At 42.9% G+C, this 24969-nt stretch overlaps 1 protein-coding gene across 4 annotated transcripts in view; it reads right to left on the reverse strand.

Moving 5' to 3' along the window:
- SLC6A6 (solute carrier family 6 member 6) overlaps positions 1–23402 on the reverse strand; it is an 89957-nt gene extending 66555 nt beyond the window's left edge. The window contains exons 1-2 of one of the 4 annotated variants that reach the window (XM_006132856.4): positions 23132–23345; positions 15836–15871 (exon numbers count right to left, since the gene is read on the reverse strand). The gene's annotated coding sequence lies outside the window, so the exon portion shown is untranslated. Of the gene's footprint in view, positions 1–15835; positions 15872–17378; positions 19084–23131 lie in introns of those variants that run through there. The other 3 variants (XM_075938769.1, XM_006132857.2, XM_006132855.4) reach the window with 3 other exon arrangements.
- Positions 23403–24969: the final 1567 nt, after the last annotated feature.

The following is a 24969-nucleotide window of genomic DNA, read 5'->3' on the forward strand; positions in this document are numbered from 1 at the left end:
GGGATATATACTTTCAGTTTTTAAATATTATTCAGGGGTTATTATTTTAATTTATTTTGACTACTTGTACCATAAATAATGCAACACTATGCAAAGATAAAAAAGGCAATGTCAGTAACATTCACATTTTTTTTGTAATATACCCAGTGATAAGCAGAAGAACAGCTGTTGTGATGCTCTAACAACTGCTACAAAAGTCACTCTACAGTTTGTGACAAATATATCACTAGACTGTAGCATAGATATCCTTATTATATGCATGGGACTTTATTTCCACATTATTTACTGGCCTTATATACCATAGATGGCTTAGAAAGTATGTAAAGACTTATTCCAACCCTGCTTGCGAATTATGATACCTGTGATACCTTGTGAGCTGTGATAACAGCCACCAATATGATACCTATGCACCAAAATTTTCCCAGAAAGCATTAATACCAACATCGGTGGATAACATGGCAGGCAGTATTGACACCAGACTGTACAGGAAAAACCACTGCTGAGTGTATACGCAAAGTACCCCTCCCATATGTCCTGGATTTTCTGGGACAGTCTGGAATTTAAATACTCTGTCCTGGTGTCCCCATCAAGTAGTTGAATGTCCCGGAAAGCCCTGCCAGATACGGCTTGCAGGGAAGAAGCAAGCCAGAAATGGCTCTGTGCACTGCCATTTCCCTTCACCTGTCTGAGGCAACCTTGCAGGGATGCATCTTAGCATGGTGCAGCAGTAACGGCCTCCTGTCCCCACCCCCAGCACATAGGCAGCTCCCTTGGTGCTTTGCCAGCGGGCAGCCGGTTGGCTTCCGATGGTGCACAGTTACTGGAGCCAATCAGAAACTGGAGTCCACAACATTCCCTGAGTGCAATGTGCACCACCACCCAGCAATTCCCCATCACCCCTCCACCCAGTGTGGCTGCCCCACCACTGCATGCTGTGTGGCCTCCTTCCTCTTCCCACAGAACTGCCTCTGCTGTGTGGGGCCCTGGTCTGGCCGCACCACAGCCACCTCCTCCTTCACACAGCAGGACTGCTTCTTCTGTGCGGGCTCCTGGTCTGGCTGCACCACAGCAGCCTCCTCCTTTATCTCCAGGCAGCCGCTAGTGCTTTGTTACAGGGGCTGCCACTGTTGCCAGGGAGAGGGGTGCTGGGTGGATCTGAGACAGCCGCAAAACCAGGTAGGACCACTCTTGGACCTCGGCGACTCTTGGAGCAGCCGCTTCAACCCAGGCAGGGACACATGGAACCCAGCTGGGGTGCCACAGGGTAGGGCGCACTCAAGCTCTCTCCCCCGCCCTCGCCCCCGTCCCTCCTCACACTGCTGGGGGAACGACAGTGCACAGAGCCACTCACTCTGCCACTCTCTGTAGCCAGGTCTGGTGGAATCGGGGCTTTCTGCCACTGAGCAGGAAACAGGGGCTGGTGCTGCAGGCTTGGGGCTGTGCAGGCTTCCTGATGCATGGGCAGCAGGGCTGAGCTCCCTTCCCACCCCACTGGGGGAATGGCAGTGCAGTGATATGTTGTTCAGAAGCTTTCCCCACTGCAAGGGGGTATGAAGCCAGGTAAGCATCTTTACCCAGACCCCTGCACCCAATACTCCTCACTCCCTCTCCTCCCCCTGCCAGGACCCTGCATCCCCAGTTTACACCGACACCCTCCATTGCTCCTCATCCTCCCTCCTGACCAGACTCTGTACCCTCCCTTGCTCCTGCACCCTGCCTCCTGGCCCAGACTGCCTACCTCCACCCTGTTTCTGCATCTACTGTTGCTCATGCACCCTCCCTCCTGGCCACACATTGCACCCTCTCTTGCTCCTACTCCCTCCACCTGGCCAGACACCCTACTCCCAGCCTACTTTTGCACCCTACCTCCCATCCAGACCTCACAACCTCTTCCCCTTCTACACACCACCTCCCTAACACGTCCGGCACCTATCCCTATCCCACTTACAGGCAGCTCTGTCCCACACTCTGTACCCCTCATTTTTGTCCCTACCCCAGAGCCTACGGGGGGGTCCATAAAATCCACTAACTCTGGAATCCCAGAAAAATAAATCTGGCCTATAGGAAGCCCTGAACCTCAGTCCTCCCAGACCCTTCCCTTCACCCCTTGGGACTGGAGCACCAGAGGAGTGAGGTGTGTCAGTTGGGGGATGCATCAGTGAGGTTGGGGAGTTTTTATGCTACTCACTTGTGTGGTCCTAAATGATTTTTCTGTGGGTCAGTGGCCCCCCACAGCCCAAAATATGTTCCTCGCCCCGGCCATAAATAAAGAAAACACTGAAACCTTTTGTGTTGGACATAAATTCATATTTTACTGTATTTAAAATGAAGTTTGATAAACTAACATTAAAAAGTTAAAACGCTTAATCTGTTTAATAATTTTAATTAAACTGTTCTTCCTAGCTGAAGCACTAGCAAAATGGCTTGGATGTAATTAACAGTGAGTTTCCATTAGCAACTGGTGGTACATGGAAAGGTTTACATTGAGCCAAGTGGTCCACATGCCAAAAAAGTTTGAGAACCACTGAAATTGAGGCACCCCTGGCCTCTCCCCCCAAAAGACCACCCCAGGCTCCCTGCTGCTCCACAAGAGCCCGCAGAGAGATCGGGTCTGTTACCATGGCAGTCAAATCACACCAATCCGGTGTGGATGATGGACAGACTCTTTGTGAGTCTTCCTCATCCAAGCAGTTGATGATTTAAACTGTATGTTAAGATGCCATGTGAAAATACTGGTGCATACACTGAGAGACAGGATCTATCTTCTCTCTAAAGAGAAGGTTGTCATGACTTGTGTGTCTGGGTAAACAAGCCCTTTATGAGCTCTGTAAAGAGGTGAGATGTTTTGACTTCCAGTTTCAAGGGATTTGTTTGTCTGTCTTTGGGCTGTACGTTGCCTAGACCTGAATGGAGTTAGCTGTGACAATGCATTTCTGAGTTATTCTGACTCACAAAGTGAAACCTGTGCTAAAGACCCCATGTCCAGTGAGAGAAAGCATTGCTGTCAGAAGTCGTCAATTCAAAGTATCTCCAATTTTCTTCAAAGATTGCCTCTACCAGGCAATAGGGCTTTTACTGAGTGGTACCTTATATTTTTAAAGGGTGACTAAATGTTAACTGCATCTTCTTGGGTAACATCAACAGATTCCTTTGGGCCCAATCCTAACTTAATGTTTAAATCAGATCAGGCCCTTTCTAAGCAAGTTGGGAAGTGATCTCATTTGGCAACTATTATTAGGTATTATTTACATAGTATAGGCATTGCCATCATGGTATTGATATATCCCGTAAACCTCGTTGCACGAGGCATAAGGGATCGGTCGGCAAAGGCTTTCCTTGCCGACCGATCCTTGTCTTGACTGTCACTTCGTGCCGACAAACATCTGAGCCAGCACAATGCGGCGGCCATTTTTATTCTAATGAAGCAGGGGATATTTAAATCCCCGCTTCATTGATTATGTCAGTATGTCTAATTTACATGCCTCGGTCAGCAGAGACATGTAGTCTAGACATATCCTTACTGAGGTAAACATGTTTCTAAGGCACTTTGTAAGACAATTTTAGTTCACAGCCTGTAAACTATAAGGGTATGTCTACACTACAAAGTTAGTTCGAACTAACGTCCGTTAGTTCGAACTAACTTTCATAGGCACTACACTAGCGCTCCATTAGTTCAAATTTAATTCGAACTAACGGAGCGCTTAGTTCGAACTAGGTAATCCTCATTCCACGAGGATTAAGCCTAGTTCGAACATAGGGCTGTGTAGACCCTTAATTCGAACTAGTGGGAGGCTAGCCCTCCCCAGGTTTCCCTGGTGGCCACTCTGGCCAACACCAGGGAAACTCTACTGCCCCCCTCCTGGCCCCGGACCCCTTAAAGGGGCACGGGCTGGCTACGGTGCCCGTGCCAGGTGCAAGCCTGCCAGCACCCAGCCAGCAGACCCTGCACCTGGCACAGCTTGAGCCACCCACCCGATGCCCCCCAGCCCTCCCCCTCTTCCCAGGACCAGGCTGGCGGCTCCCGGGAGCTTGCCTGGGACCACAAGAGGCGGGCACCTGCCTGGCTACTGCAGACATCGTGGACCTCGTCCACGATCTCTGCACTAGGCACAGGAAAGTGGCCAGCCAGAGCAGGAGAGCTGCCAGCCTGGCCACCCAGGCGCAGGTGTGCATGAAAATCAAGGGGGTCCACTGAGACCCCCGACCCTGAGCCCTGAGTTTACAATGGCCGTCCTGGGTCAGACCAAAGGTCCATCTAGCCCAGTAGCCTGTCTGCCGACAGTGGCCAACCCTAGGGACCCTGGAGGGGATGGACCGGAGACAGTGACCAAGCCATTTGTCTCGTGCCATCCCTCTCCAGCCTTCCACAAACCTTGGGTAGGGACACCACTCCTACCCCCTGGCTAATACCACTCCATGGACCCAGCCTCCATGACTTGATCTCACTTCCCTTTAAACTCTGTTCTAGTTGTAGCCTTCACAGCCTCCTGCAGCAAGGAGTTCCACAGGTTGACTCTTTGCTTTGTGAAGAACAACTTTCTGTTACTAGTTTGAAGCCTGCTACCCATTCCATTCCTTTGGTGTCCTCTAGTCCTTCTTTATGGGAACTAATGAAGAACTTTTCTGGATGCACCCTCTCCACCCAACTCCTGCTTTTAGAGACCTCTATCCTGTCCCCCCTCCGTCTCTTCTTTTCTAAGCTGAAAAGTCCCAGTTTCTTTAGCCTCTCTTCATATGGGACCTGTTCCCAACCCCTGATCATTTTAGTTGCCCTCCCCTCTCCCAGCCTCTCTCTTCCCCTCTCCCACCTCCTTTTCCCAGTCTCCCCCAGTTTTGTTCAATAAAGACAGATTCCATTTTTGAACCAATTGTCCTTTATTTTGTACATCAAGAAAAGGGGCTAGGGAAGGGTAAGTGGAAGGAGGTGAGGGAGGAATGGGGTACGAGCCCCCGATGGGGAGGACTGGGCTGGCTCTGCGGGCTTCTGGGGGTGGAAGCTCTCCTGCAGCCCCCCGATTGTCCCCTCTCCCCAGATGGCAGCCTGCGGCAAGTGCAGCCGGGCTGATGGCCGAGTGGTGTGATGTGCCCAGTGTGGGTACTCCGGGCACTCCAAGCCAGGACTGCTTTGCAAGCGGGGCACCCCTGAGAACTGTCAGTCCGGGGTGGGGGTCAGGACCCTTTAAGCGCAGCCCTCGGCTAGCCTGAGACAGCATCCCCACGCTCTAAGTCCTCCTCTGATGCCCTGCCGGCACTGCTTCCGGCCATCCTTAAGCCTGGTTCAGAGTCCACTTAATGTGGACATGCTAGTTCGAATTAGCAAAACGCTAATTCGAACTAGTTTTTAGTTCTAGACGCGTTAGTTCGAATTAGCTTAGTTCTAATTAACTAATTCGAACTAAGTTAGTTCGAATTAGTGCTGTAGTGTAGATGTACCCTAAGAGATTTTCATTTGGGTGGGATAGAAACTGGAGGAGGGGAGCATTGTTTATTTACTTCAGGAAAACAACAGCTGAACAGACGCTTTAAACTTTATCAAGATTCACACGGGAAATGAAATCTTACAGTGGTTATTGGTATACTGTGGGAAACAGAGACCAGGATGTTTCTATACCAAAAGAAGTTATAAAATAGCTGCATCAGCTGATGGAGACGGTAAACTTCACACAGTTTCAAACAAACATCTTCAAGAAGCAAAATCATGACAATTATATGATGTTTTCTCTCTGTGTTTCTGTGCACCTAGTGGAGGGTGTTGACCTGACAGGCTGGAATTTGAAGTTCTGTGTTTAGGTCAGTGTCCACTTTCCCTGTATTTCTCCCCATCTTCAATGTGCTTCCATTATATGACCCAGAGGGATGATAATATCCAGTCATAAAAAGATAGTTCACCTTCATGAGCCATCCACTGCTTGGATTATCATCTGAGACTCCCAAGAAAGGTGTCAGCTCTGAGATAGATCAGTAATACATTTTATACAGTGCCACTGAATAGCCTCCAACAGAAACTAACCTTGGTCACTAGTGACTGGATTTAATCTAATGATCTGAAAATGAAAGTCTTCCTATTTCATTACCAATCCCATGAAACATCTAATTCTCCAAAACATCATGTGATTTTCATTAATTTTTAAACCAGAAGTATATCTTCAGTTCAGGTTAGCCACACAGCTTTGACAGCTCTCATAGAAGGAAAGCCACACTGTTGGTTTTGTACCAAGAGATATGAAAATCAAGATAGCACCTAAGCCAAACATTTAACTTCTCTAAGGAAACTGAACACACAGAGCACTTTTGCATACCGCACATGCTCTGAAAGTGAAATAGTAGCTTCACATACAAACAAAAGGTCTTGGACCTGCACTTTAAATTCAGAGAAAGATTCCACAATAACGTTGATGCAACTGAAGAGTATAGGATCAACTCTGATATGAGCAAAGAATCCCAGCAGTGCCATTCCCTCTCCCCTCAGCTGTCCATGTTGTCACCCTGTTGTTGGTCTTCTGAGGGTGGCCATGTTTCTGGATATTACTTGACAAACAGAGCAACTCAACCATTTTCCTCATTTTTTTTGATCATGACTGACAGGCATCAACTGATGGCTTTAGTTGTATATTGCTTTTCTGTCCCTAGGGCTCTGTAAATTTCATTTACATAATCTATTGCTGGTTACCACTTTATGAAGGTATGGGTAATAAAACTAAACCAACAGGCCTAAATATATTTCCTAGAGTAACATTATGCTATTCTTCAAAGGTGAGGGGCAAGATTCGCTCTTAGTAGTTCTCAGTCTGCTTTACTCTCTGACATCCAGGAAAGCAGGGCAGGCTAGGGAATGTAGTCCATAATGGCAGCCATGTCTGTAGGTTTAGCTTCTGATAGACCCAATGGAAAATGAGTAGAACCCTGCCCAGACACAATTTTTTATCCACAGATGCGGATACCTGTGGATAGAAATCGGTATCCACAGATCTGCAGGGCTCTACTCCCAGGAAATGCAGTGGCCAAGAGAGAAAAACATGGTGCTGCGAGTCCCAGGAACCAGCACCCCACGCTGGCAACTCCTCCCAGCCATGCAATTGTACCGCCCCTAGTAGGGCTGTAAGACACCAGACAGGAGACTGTTCATAATTGTTTGGGGATTTTTGGTAATATCTTTGGAGTGGAGATCATAGCAAATTATCTAGAGTGACAAGTGAAGCTGTATGTAGTTCTGCATCTCTTAGAAGCAGGTTAAAATAAAATTACTCTGACAAAAGGAATTTTCTGTTAGCACATCCGACCAGTGAAAATGTGTTACTTCCTAAAGCTCCAAGAACCCCCTCTTCAAAACTCTAGGCTCTATGGCTGAACTGAATAACAGCTGAAGTGAGAAGCAGCAACTCTGAACAGCATTCACAACTTTGTGTGACCTCTGTCTGCTGCAGGGAAACATCACTTAGTGGCAGGGGCAATGGGAGATTGTATAGATCCTAAACAGCCAGAGGCTCTTTTTCAGAATTTTTTAAGATTGTGTCAATATGAAATGGGCATTTAGTATTGGAGGGGGGAGTTTAAATGGTATCTATCATTTAAACGTCCCAAATCGTTACAATTATTGTTACATAATTATTAAAACACTTTATATCACAGTAAAATATCTTGGCATTTTCCAGAGATTTAAAGAGCCATTGAGTGAAAAGCCAGTACTACTGAAATTAATGCTAAGATTCCTACTGATTTCAATGCCACCAAACTGTCAGTTAAGATCACTGCCCCAAAGAATATACAATTTAGATGTCTAAGAGAAAGATCCTACTTTTGATCTCAAATGATCTCAGTGCCATCATTCCCATGAAGGGGCAAATCCAGAAGAGGTTGAGACAAACAGTCTGCTCTTGTCTTCAGAAAACAACCAGCCTGCTGAAAGGGCACCGCTAACTGGCACTCCAAAGAGCCAGTGAGGTTCTTTTGCTTATGGCAAAGAGGTGCTATTGATGCTCATTCTCCTTGAAGAGCAGCCCTGCCTGTGAGAAACACAGTCATATTAAGGAGAAAGAGATAGATCATCTGTCTTTTAACAAGTCCACCATGGCCAGGAATAAATTGGCACCTCAGGAAGAAACTTTTAATAGCAGAGTGCAAGCAGCATAGGAAGAAATTTGTGTTTAAGGGAAAATCATGTTCTAATGCCTGAGTTCAATATACCAAAAAAGGAAATATTAGAATAGGAAGAGGTGCACATGACATCAAAATGATTAGGGATGCAGAACAGCTTCCATATGAGGAGAGATTGAGAAGACTGGGACTGCTCATGTTGGAAGAGTTGACGGAAGAAGAGGGGAGAATATGACAGAGGTCTACAAAACCATGCAGGATGTGGAGAAAATGAGAAGGGAAGTGTTATTTACCCCTACACACAACAAAAGAACCAAGGGGGCCCCAATAAAATTAATAGGCAGCAGGTTTAAAACAAACAAAAGAAAGCCCTTCTTCACAGAAAGCACTGTCAAACTGTGGAACTCTTTGCCATGGGATAGTGTGAAGATCAAAAGCATAACTGGCTTCAAGAACAACTAAATAAATTCATGGAGGAGTCCATCAATGGTTATTAGACAAGATGGTCAGGGACACAATCCCATGCCCTGAGTATCCCTAAACCAAGACAGAAGCTAGGGCTGGATGACTGCAAATGAATCACTTGAAATTGCCTGTTCTAGTCGTTCACTCTGAAACTTCTGTCACTAGCTACTGTCAGAAGTCAGTATTTGGGGTTAAATGGCTGATTGGTCTGAACTAGTATGGCCATTCATAGGTTCTTGATAAAGTCTAGATGAAGTCAGCACATAAACAGCTAACAACTGAAAGGATGTTAAACTATGTCTAAACAGGACGCAACTGCTGATTGTGGCTTTTAGCCATGACCTTACTATAACACAGAATGAAGAAATGACCTGCCCTGCTTGCTTTTTCACCTTGAGTCTACTAAATAATTTAATCATCACAAGAATGTGAGTCAAATGGAGTCTTTGCCTTTTTTCTTTTATTCTTCGTCTTTATCTTCTCTTATCACACATAAAATAGATTTCTTTTCAATACTCCCTACTTGCCACCTTTTCATCTACAGCCTTGATTTATTAACGTGTTTGTTGACATTTTGCTCCCCTAGCTTTCCATGGGAGCATATGTCATAAAAGTGCAAAAGCAAATCAAGAATAAGCAGCATCCCGGCCTCTTCTTAATCAAAAAGTCTTACCGAGGTAGGAAGAAATGCCAACATCTTCACCGCCTCACAAGGAGATGAGAATATTATTTTATCACCTCCCGTTCTTCAACTCAGAGAACCTATACAGTATTTCACTGGAATACATACTATTTCAGGCATGAGCACTTGCTAGTTCTTTTATTGGTAAATCTATTGTTTGTGATATTTCATGAGTGTGTAGGATTTGAAATTGTTCATTTCATGTGGCAACTGTAATGAACTGGATTTATTTTCACTATTATTGTTATTTAAAATCACCATAGTTAAATTTATTCTTTGCAAAATTGAATCTGCTGTGTAGGAAGTGTTACTGATTCCTTTTGCAAGTCTTTCGCATTACGTTTGCATTAAATATGTGAATTGCAAAGTGGGTTGGCATTCCAACTGGTGCTTGGAAGAAGCAAAACAAGATAATTTTAACAAGTAATTCAAATTATTTTCCAGAACAGGAAATAATCAGATTACTTCACACAATTACTTTTTGTCTTAACTAAGTAGTCACTACAATCAATTACATTGACAACTGTATCACTATGTACAGATTGTGTGTGTGTGTATGCGCGCACACGCGGGTATCAATTACTAACTTTTTTGACCTACCTAAACTTGTGGTGATTCCTCCATACAAGACTCCTTTCGATTTATAAGAAAGGACCCAAATGAAAACCTCAGACCTAAATAAGTACCACATTTCTGAAGGGGGACTATAATCAGAATCCAGAACCAGACACTGACTTCTAGCTCTACAGAATATAGTGAGCAGAGCTAAAATCCTAGCTTCAATTTTTTACAGTCAGACTCCATATTCTAACTTTTTAGTAGCTCACTCCTATCTCTCTCACCATCATTTACCTTTGCCACTTGTTTCCTCTTTCTGACAAGGTGTTATATACATAATACACTCATTTATTTTAAACTTTTAATGATCACCGTTGATCTGGTTTGACTTATATCTGGTTCAAGCTGGGTAGTCTGACAGCTATTTCTAGAGCTCAGTACACAGTCCAGGACATGCACTCCATGACAGCACTGAGCAAACTGTAAATGAAAAGCTTTCACTCCCACTTTTTTGTTTGTTTGATTTTCATGATTCACACCAAGTTTTAATTTCCTTTTTGGTGAAGATGCCACTGTCCTAGCAGTCCAGCCACCATCAAGGCAATGGAAGAGAGGTGGTAAAAATTGCCAGTGTATATGAGTTAAAACAATCAGTTCTAAATGAGTTGACTCATGTCAACTAGTTGCTCACTTGAGCAGAGCTCCAACACAGGCAAGGAAGAGATTATCTCTGCTACGTGACAGGCTACCTCCCCTCATGCATATGAGCCATATAGTGACAATATCTAGCTATACAGAGAGAAAAAGTACAATATGAAGAAAAGGAAAATGCTATACTTGTCAGTTTCTGTATTATTTACTATCCTTTAAAACAAGTATAAACCAAATGGAGGAAGAGATGGAGATAATATGGCAGATCTGGGAACAGGGTTTGCATTAGCTTACAGAGGACAAATGCAGCAGGGGTATTAAAACATAAATGTGAATTAAGTCTCTCAATGAATCCTTTCCGGGGCTCCAGGTCCTCGCAATGCGGGGTGGGAGGCTCAGCTCTGGACCTCTCTGGCTATATCTACACTACACTGATCTATCGAAAAAAGGTATGCAAATTGTGGTAGCTTTTTCGGAAGGGCCAAATTTCAGAAAAGCTTTCTCTTTTGGAAGAGCCCTTCTTCATTGTGAGAGGAGGAAGACAGGGCTTCTGAAAGAGCACATCTGCTGTTCCACAAAAAAAAGCAGAAGAGCAGAGGCTTTCCCTGAACTCGGTGGGGTTGGTATCCCGGAAAAACCCTGTAATCTAGACATAGCCTCAGAAGGGATGGAGCAGAAAGGACAGGGCTAGGGGTTGGCCAGTCCTCAGCACCACCCAGACAGCACCATGCAGTGCTCTGCCCGCTCCCCTGTTCCGTTGGTGGCCCTGATCCTCTGCCATGCAGCTGGCAAAACAATAACTACAATATGAAAGCCAGGATAAGTCTAGGTGCTTTAAAATAAACAGTCATACTGTTTTAAACCAAACCCTAGTGCAATAAGTAGAGTCATGGGAGGATAGAAAATCTGTAACTGCATCCAGGACTGGCGACATACTTTGCCGGGCCCTGGGCAATTGGGGGAGAGAGGGTCCAAGCCCCCCCAGAAGGGTGGGGGCCTTAGATGGAAAAGGGGGGGGGGCTAAGAGCTAGTCTCCACCAGCCAGCCCTCAGCACTGTTCCAGCAGCAATTGAAAGGGTCCAGGGTTCTAGTGGCACTAGTGATTGCCCAGAACCATGGGTACTTTTAAATTGCTGGGACCCAGGATAACTGCCCCTTTTGTCCCCCTGTCCTCAGTGGCCCTGTCTCCATCTGATCTGCAATCCACAAAAATGATCTGTGGACACCCATAGATATCAAGCGAATATCCACAGATTTGCAGGGGTCTAAATTACAAAATTTGCGTCCACATCCTATCTGCAATCCACAAAAGTGATCTGAGATAGCTGCCTCCACAGATGCAGATACCCGCAGATATTAAGCAGATATCTCTGGATTTGCAGGGCATCATGCAATAAGATGATATTCAGTACTAGTACATGTAAATTCCTGCATCGAGGGAGAGGAAATAAATAGAACAGCTATTAATTGAAGGGGAGCTAGCTGTGAATCTGAGAAAAATCTAAGGGTGGTCACAGACTGCAAATTAATACAGAGTCTCAGCCTGATGCTGCTGTGGACGAGAATGGGATGCCATGCTATTTTTGGATCTGTATATATAAAAAATCATATGGAAAGCTAAAGAGATAACAGTGTCATGTTAACAGAGACCTAGCACAACCATAGTGGGAATAGTATGTGCAGTGCTGGTCTCCACAGATTAGAACAGATATAGAAAATTAAAGGAAACAAAAATAAGTGCAGGAAAAGTGATCCAAGAACAGATGGAGAGATTGAAAGAACTAAATTAATACAGTCCAGAAGCTGTGAACCAAATCCAACTATAAATACTTTCAAAGTAACAATATATGTGAAAGTAAGTAATTAATCTAGCTCCCAAGATGGTAGAATGGGGAGCAGTTGGTTGAAATTAAGTAGGAGAAGTTCAGGATGGAATATAAAGGCACTGACCCCCAAAGGAGGTAGTTCTGGTACAGAAACTGCCCACATTCAAGAACAGATTAAACAAGAATCTAGGGGAAATGATTTAGACAATGACACTCTTAAAATCCAAAGGTGCACAGTAAGCAATCTTTTTGTTTTATTTTCTTTGGTTATCAAAAAGACTGGTACTCCTATGCAGATGTATATAATAGTATGAAGCTCAATGGATTTGGCCCACTCTGCTGCTGTATCATTGGTTAAAATCCAACCCAGGTCAGTTGGTTGCCCTTTGGCTTATGTAAAATGAGTTTGGTGAATTCCTGGAAGAACAAGTGTCCTCATTCCAAAAACCACCATCCCAATTAGCAGATTTATGGGCAGTTTCAGCATTGAGCACAAAGGTGGAAAGGGCATGGAGTCTGAATTACCATTATGTTTTTTAACACAAGGTGATCCTTCCAGCTCTGAGTTAAGAGACATTAGTAGAAAAATGAGAAGTGGAATTTTACATGATTGCTGCTTGTATTGTACCCTCTCTGTGGCTCCGCTGAGAACCAATAACGCCAATATATCAACTTTCAGGAACACTAAAATACACAATACTTTAAAAAAGGGGAGGGGCGGCCCACTGTTAACAAGTCCTAGAATTTTCAATGACAAATGGGAACACACACATGAGGCATATAAATCCATGTATCATCATGGCCCCCACCCTTTACAAATATCCCATCCCAACTGCACTCACCAGTCGGGACTTCTGTCCCCTCCTCACTGTAGATGGGCAGTGGTGATTCCTCCATAGGGTGAGGCACTGATGGAAAGTAATGAATTGTGGTAGAATTTGTCGCAAAGTGACAATCACAAGATGGTCCCTTTATTACCATTATAATACAAATGTCTGGCTACTCTCACAAGGAGTCCTTTTTCAAAAAGTCACATGGCAAGGATGTCCCCTGCAAATATTTCACGTGTCTGCAGACACAATCCTGATGAAGACTTCACATACATCCTCTGAGACTTCACATACATCAATGAGTTCCTCCATCTGAAGTCTGAAATCCCTGGTCTTAATTTCCACTCGAAAATTCACATTCAGGGAGGATTATTAGCTTCTGAAAGTTTAACATGACCAAAGAGGTCTCGTTTTGGTCATTCATAGTCGATGGGGTTAATCCCAAACTGGAAATTCCTATCCGTAGAAGTTTAGACCCTTCTGAAAATTTCATAGTTCCAACACTTGATAATATTCTGATTAGTCACATTCCGGGAGTTTAACTCTCTTTTGAGAATGCATACTACTGAAGAAGTCAAGGAGAGCCAAGACACTGAGGCACATACAGAGATAGGTCATAGACATCAAATCTGAGTCATGATATTTCGTGCAGAGAACCAGGAGAGAGATGCTCTGGTGCTCAAAGCTTAATGACACAGCAGGTGGTAAAACGCTGTACTGTATATGGGCTCTAGGCCATACATTTTGTATTACTGATCCATTTTATGGAATATATTCCAGTTACAAGGCTTTAAATTATCCAGATATTCAGCTTTATGGTACTAAATCTAGATCTTTGGATCTGCGTTCCAGTGGGCTCCAGATTCTAGTGTACATCAGGACACCATATCATGATGTCTTTAGGTTTCTTTTTCTATTTAAAGCGTCTTCCTTTAAAGATGTTTTTGGTTACCCTCTGGTGATTCATCTTTAAAAAACTGGAGGAGCTATGTCCTTTGAACTCTGTTTAAGAGGTTTGAATTTTCTATATTAGGTTCCCATGTTGAAAAATGTGAGTAATATGATTCCTGGAATTTTTCTATTCCTATTGTCTTTTTAAAAAATAGTGCCGTAGCTTCTCAAAGATGTAAGAGCTCCCTCAGTCTCAATTTTAGCAACCCAGTGTAAAGGACAATTCCTTTCAATTGCTGGTGTGTTTTTTTCATTTATTATACACGTGCTCTTCTCATTTAAAAAGCTTATCCTTAATTGATTGCCTTATATATTTCCATAAAACCAGCCAAATGACTGTTCTTTCATGATTCAAAATACAAAATAAAAGTATTATAACATATAGCCAGAGAGAGAGAGTTTTGACTAACAATGGACCACGTGATTGTGTCTTGCTAGGTTCAAAGAGGCTCCAATCTCTGCCTACACCTAAACCCTCTAATTTAAATGCAAAATAAAGGGTAGAGTAAGAGAGAAACACAGCTGAATACAGTTGACTACATAACTACCATACTAGGCAGGGAAATAATGGTTACAAGTGCGCACTGCACAAGCTCCTTTTATCTAGAAGCGGAACTAACATTCCAGCCCAATAACACCAAAAAAACCCTACACATTTGACACCACACAACGTTTTGCTACATATTAGCCAGTAGTTGCTATTTGAGTCTAATCTAGTGCCATAATTCAGAGATGTATGTTATTTCCTGGAGACAAAAAAGTTGATTTATGAGAAATGCATGCTTCAAAGTTATACAAAACAGGTTCTGCATTGCAATTAATGCAGTCATTTCCCTCATTAAGGATAATTTTGCACTAAGACAATAATGGCCTTAATCTATACTCTTTGAAATATTTTCTTGTCTTTACTTACTGGAAAAAGATACTGGAGCAGAACTTACTTGACTGCTCAAAATGTTAAAATCAGAGATCTGCAAGCAAAACCAGTTGCTCAGCGATGTGTAAAACTGTTGAATTCCATGATGTGTGGTTTATGTATTCTTTGCAGTCCTGTACAAGATTCATCAACCTAACCTAGACTGAGCATTTATTCTGGAGGCAAATGTATTCACAAAACATTTGCAACAATATTCATCAATGTTTGGTGTTATTTACTCTCATTTCAGAGGGTCTATAGGTTGTAGAAAAGGCCTAAAATATGTATTTGCTACAAAAGAGGCCACATGCATAAACAAACAAACAAAAAAACTTTACAGACACAACTTGGATTTTATAGAAGAATCCAAGAGAGAAAAGCTTTTTCTAGCATTCAACTGGGAGTTAGGACTCCTGAGTGCTAAGCTGAGCTCTGACACTGACTCCTTCTTTGACCTTGGCCAAGTCACTTAGGGCTTGATCCAAAGTCCATTGAAGTCAATGAAAGTGTTTCCAACAAGTTCAATGTGCTTTGGCAGAGACCTTCAGCCTGTATGTATCTGTTAGTCCTCTTATGTAAAGTGACACATCACAACATACTTCACAGGAGTGGTGTGCTCACCAATGTCTGTAAAGTGCTTTGTAATAGTGCCTACATACTATTGTGATGTGCACAACAGAACTCCATATGCAGATTTGAGATAACAGGCATTAGATATTGTTATTGTGTAACAGCCATTTATTTTTACATGCTCTTTGCTCAGTGGTTTCTATGACCAGATGGTAAGTGTTCAGTAATTGAACATTTTGATAATTTTTATAATCCTTTTGTAATTTCATAAATGAGCATAAACAACACTTACATGAAGAAGAGTCTCTCCTGAATGGATTGTCTCTTCCTTTTTCAAGAGGGGATAAAAAGAAACAGAAAAGAAAACAAAGAAAAAGCAAATAAATAAACATACATAAACAAAATAAAATAAAATGAGGAGGGGAGGAGTCCATAATGATACTAAGATACATTTGATTCAAACATCATCACACAGATGATGTCCAATAAGTAATAAAGATAACTATAGAAGTTTTTTGAAGTACATCATGACACTGAAAATAAAAACACAAAAATAGACCGTTTTTCATCTGTCACCTCACAACAATTTTTTAACATAAATTATTGCAGAAATTTTGACTGGATATGTCGTAAGAGCAAGTCAATTACACTATACTGTGTCTTAGGGATAATACAACTCCAAGGCCATTTTATGTGGATCAAAGTAAGAAGACTTTTTTAATTACTTCCTAAAATCTTCATAGATGGCCACATTCATCTGAATGTGATGACTTCCCCTGAAATGGCTAGGAACCCACAACAACAAACACAATGGAGCTGTTATGACAGAACAAGCCTTCATTCCAACAAATGATTTTGTATAACTCATGCCTCGGGTCATTCCCCTATCTGTCTCCAGTATAAACAAGGCTTGTGTATACCTGAAAGTTAATTTGGATTCACAAAGGATGTGAATTTAAAGCACAATAACTATTCTTAAACAACTTCAAGTGTGGACACTCTAATACTGGAATAAGTCCCATGTGTAGACAAGCTCTAAAAGCTTGTGTAGTGGTCACTAGGGCTGCACATGAGTGAAAAAGTGCACATTCTTCCTGCCAGCCCAGTTAGCAGTCATTTTGTATGCTCATTGGGTTGGGAAAACTAAGGAGATTCTCTTTTGGTCTACACTAGGGAGTTATTTCAAAACAAGGGAAACATCCACACTAACAAACCCGTTGTTATTTTTAAATCTGTACCACTGCTTCCCTTGGGGAATAAGCTTATTTTGAAATCATTATTTTGGGAGTTATTATTTTGAATTTAGCTCCTTCAAAATAATTTCCTAGTGTAGACATGCCCTTGCTAATATACATATAGTCCCTCTGAAAGACAAAATCCACATAAATGCAACGGTCGCTATAGAACAGGGCTGGGCAACATGCGACCAGGGGCCAGATCCGACCCACCAAACACTTTGATCTGGCCCATGAATTTCATCTGGCCACTTTCTATTTACATCCTGCTGCCTGTGCTACCAAATTTCCGGATGGTGGTTCAGGCAGCAGAATCCTATTTAATTGGCTCACAGCTCCCCGTTGTGGCATTATCCTGGCAGGGGCCGAAGCTGTGAGCCCTTTAAATAGCCCCAGCAACTCCAGGCAACTGCCAGGCAACACAGTAGCAGATCTGGGAGCCACAAACCCTTTACTGTGTTTTAATTCCAAGCCTTCGTCTCCAGACAACTCTGGGTGGGGGCTAGTCCCTGCCCTTCCACTCCTTTCGAGAGGTGGAGCTGGCCTGTGACCACATACCAAAATTCATTAAGTGACCTCCATGCCAAAATTATTGCTTACCTCTGCTACAGAAGAAGCCAAACCCCTTCTTCCCACCCTGCTTCTCTCTCTCAGAAGCTCAGATCTGAGGTAAATAACACTGGTAAATGTTGACCCTCCAATGGCAGTCATCATACTTATATTTGGAAATAAGTTAATGGATAACTTTATTACACTTTTACTATCAAACTTCTATTGGAGTAATTTACTCTTATATCAACCACAGTATAAGTTTAGCAATAATGGCCAGAGTTTAGCATGTACACTCTTGTCTTTGAATTGATAAAAATGCTTTGGCTCAGATACTTAGCAGGTGTAAAGTGCTACATAGTTCTGTCTTTTGTTTCAACTCAATCAGTGGAACTGATTTACACTAGACTAGCTTTTGGTTTACCTATCACAACCAAATCGCAACCTATTGCATTTGTGGGGGGAAATTCAGTTAACATAGAAATGACAACTTGATACTCTGACTTTCCTTCCAAACTACTGGGGAATCATTCCTGTAAACAGACTATTCTAACTGCCTCTGGAGTCAGTGGGAATTCTTTTTTTTCTTTTGAGTGCTTAAAAGAGGGGACCATGCGATTACTTTTTAAAAGCCTTTTATAGCATAAGTGTGGTTTAGTGCATTTGATTTTGTTCCACCACTATCTCCCAGTGTAATGTATTCAAAACTGCCATTCTAAAGCATCTACAGTTGATTAGGACAATGAATCAGATCAGACTACAGTACTTTTAAAAAGATGTAACTTCTCCAGTTTTCACATCCAGCTTTAGTTGTTGCATGTTTCTAACTGAACTGCTTGAATTTACAAGAAACAGGAGATTAGGGGTTGTCCACACTGCTACTTTACTGCAGTGTAACTTTCTGGCTCAAGGATGTGAAAAAATACCCCCCGCTCTGAGCAAGTTATAACTCTGTAATGCACCAGTATAAATAGGTTCCCTGTTAGCTATTCCCTCTTGGAGGTGGTTTACCTAATAGTGTTGAGAGAGCTCTCTCCCAGCACTGCTGCCAGGACCATACTGCGACATTAAAATATTAAGTGTTCTTAAGAAAGCAAAGTAATCTTTATAGAGTCATTTGTCTACATTTTAAAATCACCAAAGAACACGGCACAACTGTATAATGCCAGTTTGGTATTGGTTCATGTGTCTCATGTCAGGACAGAGGTGCACTGGCAGACTGGGAAGGGAACAGGCAGTGCTAAAAATGAGAACTTGAGGAGCATTGGTAGAGGGATGTAATAAGGAGTTTGAATTGACTAAAAGCAGGACCTGGCACTACACTGTTACAAATTCTTCATTTCGCCAAATCTACCCGGTTAGCAGAAACAGACAAAGGCTGTTCTGGTGCGCTTGTGGAAATCACAGACACAGGACAAGGCTCAGAGACTAATTATTTTATACATCTAAACTTAAAAATTAAATGATGGTGACTATGTAGTTTTTCCAAAAATGGGAAATCAACTAGGACCTTTAAGGAAAACAGTAGACCAAGGCATAGAGTAGATCCAAATGAGTAAAATATATGACATCAAAGTGTTTGTTACTGAATCTTCACTTCCTTGGGACAACAAAATCATGTGATACTCAACATGTGCACTTGTACTTCTCTTTTCTGATGGACATTGATTTATTTTAATATCTATATCTATATACTACAATATCTCAGTCAAAAGAGCCAATATTGAGAATCTACTATTAGTGCAGAATACTGTAGAGTATTTTAATACTGGAAATAGAGGGCTTTCCAAGGCAATATTAGGGCTGACAGCGTTATTATTTGCAATGGACAGAAAGAGCTTTAGCAATGAAATTGACTTTAACCTACATTCTGTATGCACAATTTCCTCTCAATAAATATAATCAGATATTCATTTCCTTTACCGCCCTCATTTTTTTAAAGAAGATATTGTCAGATCCAATAGAATGAGAAAATAATTCATCTTTTCTCCCCAAAAGATTATGGTACATGTAATAACACTGTAGGGTAAATATAGAGAAAGAAAGATTTAGAAGACTGAAGAATTATAGTGTTATGCTCTGAGGAGGGAAAGCTTAATAACATAAAATGTGATTGGGATTTAAACAGTCCTATTATTGTACTAAATTGAAAATTCAGGATGCTTCAGTAAAGTGAAAAGACATGTGGTTTACTTTAAATTCAGTTCAATGTGCAATGATGGCTTGGTTTTCCTTTAAGTTTTATACTTCTCTGCCCCGTAATCTATACTCTCAATTGGCTCTATTGGGGGATTTTGGGTGCAAAATGCAGATTAGACATTCAATGCAGAGTCAAGTAGGAACAGCCAAGTTACAAAGACACACAATGGAACAACTCCTACTAATGAAAGTGCAGGTAGCACAAAACAATTAGGCTATGAGGGAGTATAGCTTCAAAGTATTATATGGGGTTTTCTCACTGCATTATAATCCATGGAGCTTGTTCAGTTAAAAGCCTCTTTAGAAATGTATCCCCAAGTGGAAAGGCAGCTTTAAGTGTGAATCACAAGGACGTAAATCTGTACTGGTATTCAGATTACAAATCAAGCAATTAATCCTTGGAATTCTCCCCCGTTTTACTTATGAAACAAGTCACTCTGCAGAATCCTACTGAAGCAATCCAATTCTGGCAGACAAGACTTCTCAAACATCAGGTACAAATAGTAATCTATTCTAAGATTCCTTTGTATTTTTCAACAGCAGCATTGCTCCTCTTGTTCACGCATGATTTCAGACATCTTTGAGACCTGTTCTTACCTCAGCTCATGTGTTATGCCATTTAAAACAAAAACCAAAAAACCCTCAAACCACCCAAAAATAAAAATGCTGCCAACTAAACTTGAAGGGCCAAATTCTGCCCTTCATTTTTCTTAGTGTACATTAACATCGTCAGAATTATACTAGATTTACATCAGGATCTGGCTTGATATCCCTAAAACCAAAGATGGCAATTTTTAGAAAAGCATTTCTCCCCATCTGTCCATCTCCTTAATGCCCAGAGATTGATTTCTGCTGCCTGGGTTTACTGCTCTAGTCTTTACATAGTGCCACAGCAGGTAGCCAGAGGATTTTGAAATCAGTTGTCCAACACTACACACTGAAAAATGCAGATTGATAAATAGTAAACAGACATTTTAAGTTTTAAAAGGAAATCCCTTGCCTTTCCATTCTCTGCCCATCTTTATTACAGTGATACTCAGACGTCAGTGTTTCACTAGTCAAATTAGCAAACAATATACCTGAAAGTGCCACAAATAACAATTGGGTTATAAATAAAATCATATAGCGTTTTAATACCATGTGCTCGTAAGAAGCTAGGGGGAACACATAAAAGAGCCATTTGCAGCTTGTGAACCCCAGTCTGAATTTCACTCATACATTAAGTTTGTCTGCTCGCCATTCCCTGCCCTCTAATGGCTGGAATGTCATAGTGCAGTCGTCTTGCAAAGAGACTGAGAAACAATGTCACCCTCTGATGGCCGCAGCCTAAACCCATAAGAAAGAGAAGGTGGAAGAGAATGCAAGAAATGAAAAAAGTAGTTAAGGTGAGCTGGAGAGACAGGAGAAGAGAAAGGGAGGGGGAGGAAAGAGAACAAAAAGGTAGATAAAAGATGGAAGTGAGAGAGGGACTATCTCTGAATGATTCACAAGTACTAGCTAACATTTACTCACACTTGTTTACTAAAACAAAAAACAGGACTATGTAGCACTTTAAAGACTAACAAGATGGTTTATTAGGTGATGAGCTTTCGTGGGCCAGACCCACTTCCTCATCACCTAATAAACCATCTTGTTAGTCTTTAAAATGCTACATAGTCCTGTTTTTTGTTTCAGCTACACCAGACTAACACGGCTACATTTCTGTCACTTGTTTACTAAAGGTATTCTTCCTCCAGACACATACAATTCATCCTCAATTTGTGCTCTGATATAGAGGCAAATGGCATTATTAGTATGGTACTAAAATCTCCTTCTCTCACCACAACCATACTATACTTCTGTAAAAGGAAATGATCTTCAACCAACTTCAATGATCTTCCATAATACTTCTTTGGAAAAAAACAAGGCCAAAAAAAGTTGGATAATTTTGTTTGATTCCAAATCCATATGCCAAGACTGTAAAAGTTTTGTTCAAAGTCTCTCTCCTCAACTTTCCACACCACCAAGTTACATTGGGTTGATTTCCTTACAAATCTACATCCATCGAATTTAAACTGGTCATCCAAGTACCAAATTATCCATACAACTAACTCTGTGTCTCCTGAAAAATACCGCTACACTTCTTGTTGGTCGAACACTTGAAACATTTTGACATAGAAGTAAAAAGACACAGTGGTTACCAAAATAGCACTATAAACACAACCAGCTCTTCTTGGTACATTTTCTTAATGCCTTTCCCAATACGGTTAAAAAATGGGACCTAATAACAACAAAAAAACCCTCTCTCCACCTTGGAATGAATTGTACTGAAATACAAGAATCTTTTATATGTGTGGTTGTGTTTCTTCAAACTTGTTTCTTGGACCTCTGTTTCCCCACTCATATTTTCATTTGTTATTTAAAGAATCACAAAAAAGAGAGAAGAAACAAGAGATCAGCATGTGTAGGTGCAAGAATTATGTCATTTTGAAGAAAAAACATTATCAAAAGAAAAATACATTTTTCGGCTATACCAAATGAGGAAGTATAAAGCAGTGAATATATTCTGAATTCTCCATCTTTTTATGCATGTTTTATATTCTTGTATGAATGCACATTAACTCCCACATACACCCTCATGTTCTTTGAAAACTTAGAGCTGTCTCCAAAGTCTGTCTTTTGTTGCGTTGTTTGTTACATTATCATACACCACTGAATATTCATCACCTTAAACTCAGTAGGCTATATTCCCATCCAATTCACACGGATGTGAATCCGAAATTACTTTTTTGACACGAAGGTAACTGAAATCAGAATCGTGACCCACCGAGTTATGACATTTTTGGAAACTTTAATTGCCTCTGAAGAAAAGAATGTCAGATCCCAATCAGATCTACTGGTAAGTAGCAGCAGCAGCTGCAGCAGCCCTGCACTGTACTGGTCTTTCAATTGGACCAGGCTGGAGGTTTGCATACAACCTTCAAAAAAAGCTTGTATTTTAACAGCAGCAGAAGGAACGGAAAAAAGAAGAAATGTATTTTTAAAACACTGGAGAGCTGCCAAGCAAGTGGTTAATTTCTCTCTGCAAACTGTTATCTGAAAAAAAAAAGTTAACACAAGGTGGTGGAGCACGTACAGAGGACATGATGGAAATAACTGCTCGAGAAACCACACGGCAGCCTAGATAGCAATTTAAGTACAAGTAAGGGGGTGTTTTGTTTTTTAACTGGGACTTGCAAAGAAACAGTCCTACTGGTCTGAGCCCCCTAACTGCAACAAAACAACTCGCTGTAATAGACCTAACAAAGGCTACGGCAAAAATTAGGGGCTGGGGAGGGAAACAGACTCTGAACAGAGATGAAACATTTGCAGCGTTCATCCACCAATGCAACATCCCCCCCACGCACACACTTCCTTCCGAGCGTCCTTTCTTTGCCGACTCCATGAAGCAGCCCCAGAGAAGCAGCAACGCGTCCTCCCCTCAGCCCCTCTCGCGCCTAGCAGCGCTTCCTCGCTGCCTCCCCTCGGCCGCCTGACAGCTCCTTTGTTCCTTCGGCAGCGCCCAGAACGCGAAGCGTCTCCTTCTCCGGCAGACAATGGGGCGAGAGGGGCGCGCGCTCCCTTACCTGCGGCGGGCTCAGGTGGCTGGCCAGGGCGCTAGGGGCGTCCGTGCTGTGCGTCCTGGGGAAAGGGGCCGCCCGACTAGCCGGGCTGCGGGGGAAGAAAGGGTAATTTATAAGCGCTTTCTTCCTGACCTCTCGTCTCCGTTGTCTAATGAGGGAGCGTCGAGCATCACCCATCCTGCTGAGTGGAAAAACACCGGCTCTGCCTCTTCTTTGGTGGAGGGGCGGGGGTGCGCGAGGAAGGGGTGTGGGGAGGAGGGGCCACGCTTTCAGACATGCAGCCGGGGAGCCTGGGCTGGCAGGCAGCCTGCTCAGCTCCGGGGAGGGGCCGCCAGGCGGCCAGCGGGGCCGGGGGCAGGGAGGAGGAGGAAGGGGGGACAGCTGCGGCTGGGAGAGGCCAGCAGCTGAGCTCTGCGAAAGGGAAAGTGGAAGCTCCCCCCGCTGCTGGGACAGCCCGGTCCCTCGCGGCTCCACCGCTGGAGTCACTCTGGATTGACACCGATGTCGGGGAGAGCCGCGCGCGGCACAGACAGCAGCACCAGGTGCCCCGCGCAGGCCACCGAGGACAAGTGGCACAGCGTTCCTCATGCAAGCCCGCATCCCGCCTCCCGGGCCTGTGCGCATCCAGGCGAGGGGGGAGGTGGAGGGAGCGGGACCCTGGAACAACAGGATGGAAACGGGCCACAAAGGAGCAGGAAGCCGGATTGTTTGTGTCAAAACCCTCAAGACAGCTGGCTGTCCAGCCTCCTTTTGAAAACCTCCAGTGAAGGAGTTTCCAGGATCCACCTGGGCAGTCTGCTCCCTTGTCCTACTGGTCTTACAGTTAAGAAATTTGTCCTGGGATTTTTATCTAAATCTGCTGAGCTGTGGGCACTGCTTCACCTTCTTGCCCTGCATGGCATCATGTGTGGTGGTTCAGGGTGTTGCTTGTGAAATATATGACAAGAAGCGCTTTGTCTGCAGTTCTGAGCTGCCCTGGGTCCACAGTGCCTTCCCCTGTGTGTGTGTTGTCTCCTCTAGTGTGTGTGGAGGGGGGTTCTGGGGGGGGGGTGTCAAATGGTTGTCTTCTCTGTTTTGTATGTGTGTATGTTTTCAAACAGTTGTCTTCTCTGCTACTAAATGACTGTCCTGGGACCAGGACAACAGTAACTGGAAAAAAATCAAGTTCTACCTTTCACCTACCATAAACCCCAACACACCTGTACTCAAAGCCCTCACTTATTTGAAATTCTGACTGCATTTACTTAGTTTGGCCGAGGCTGAGGTTTTAGGGATGTTTACCTCTGAGAACTATCAGTGTAGTCTCCAAACAAAAATCTCACATCCGAAAGCTCCTTACTTTCATGGGATTTCAAACAAGATTACACCCCTAAAAAAAGAGGGTGTATGGTCAAGCAAATGGAACACAAGACTCCCACTCAGGAGACCAACCAGGGTTTGTGGCTTGGGCTCCCTAGAGATAACTCCAAACATTGAGCACTCAAGCACACTCAATGTACACAACAAACATGGTACCATTTCTACTTCTGGAAAATACGGCAGGCATGTTGTCTTTGGAACTGCCTGGACATCAAGGGCTTCTCTTCACTGGACTTGTTTACATTGGTTTTCATAAATTCCTAGATTCCAAGGCTAGAAAGGACCACTGTGATCATTGCATCTGACTTCTTGGTTAACACAAGTCATAGAGCTTCCTCAAAAAAAGTCCTGAGAACACAAGAATGGCTGTACTGGCTCCACTTAGCAGGAATCTGTCTTTCAACAGTGGTCAATGCCAGGTGCCCCAGAGGGAATGAACAGAACTGGTAATCATCAAGTGATCCCCTGTTGCCCATTCCCAA

Source organism: Pelodiscus sinensis, chromosome 11, assembly GCF_049634645.1.
Source record: "Pelodiscus sinensis isolate JC-2024 chromosome 11, ASM4963464v1, whole genome shotgun sequence".
Classification (NCBI taxonomy): Eukaryota; Metazoa; Chordata; order Testudines; family Trionychidae; genus Pelodiscus; species Pelodiscus sinensis.